The sequence below is a fragment of the Gekko japonicus genome, unplaced genomic scaffold (genome assembly GCF_001447785.1).
Source record: "Gekko japonicus isolate JY-2015 unplaced genomic scaffold, Gekko_japonicus_V1.1 scaffold3508, whole genome shotgun sequence".
In the NCBI taxonomy this organism is placed as follows: Eukaryota; Metazoa; Chordata; class Lepidosauria; order Squamata; family Gekkonidae; genus Gekko; species Gekko japonicus.
Genome location: NW_015165343.1, coordinates 129,515 through 129,721, shown reverse-complemented (window position 1 = coordinate 129,721; position 207 = coordinate 129,515). Strand labels below are relative to the sequence as shown.

General features: G+C 56.0%; 1 protein-coding gene across 1 annotated transcript in view; it reads left to right on the top strand.

The window, feature by feature from the left end:
• LOC107109854 (rab GDP dissociation inhibitor alpha-like) overlaps positions 1 to 207 on the top strand; it is a 48,220-nt gene that overhangs the window by 10,020 nt on the left and 37,993 nt on the right. The window lies entirely within an intron of this gene.

The window sequence follows — 207 nt, the reverse complement described above, 5'->3', positions numbered from 1 at the left end:
CAATCTTGTCCGATCTCAAGAAGCTAAGCAGGGTCAGCTCCGGTTAGTATTTGAATGGGAGACCTCCAAGGACGTTGCTCCACAGAGTCAGGCGACGGCAAACCACAACAGGGCAGAGAGGCCGAGGCCTTCCCCAGATAAGAGCATCAGAAGAGCCCTGCTGGATCAGACCAGTGAGGGTCCCTCTAGTCCAGCATCCCGTCTCAC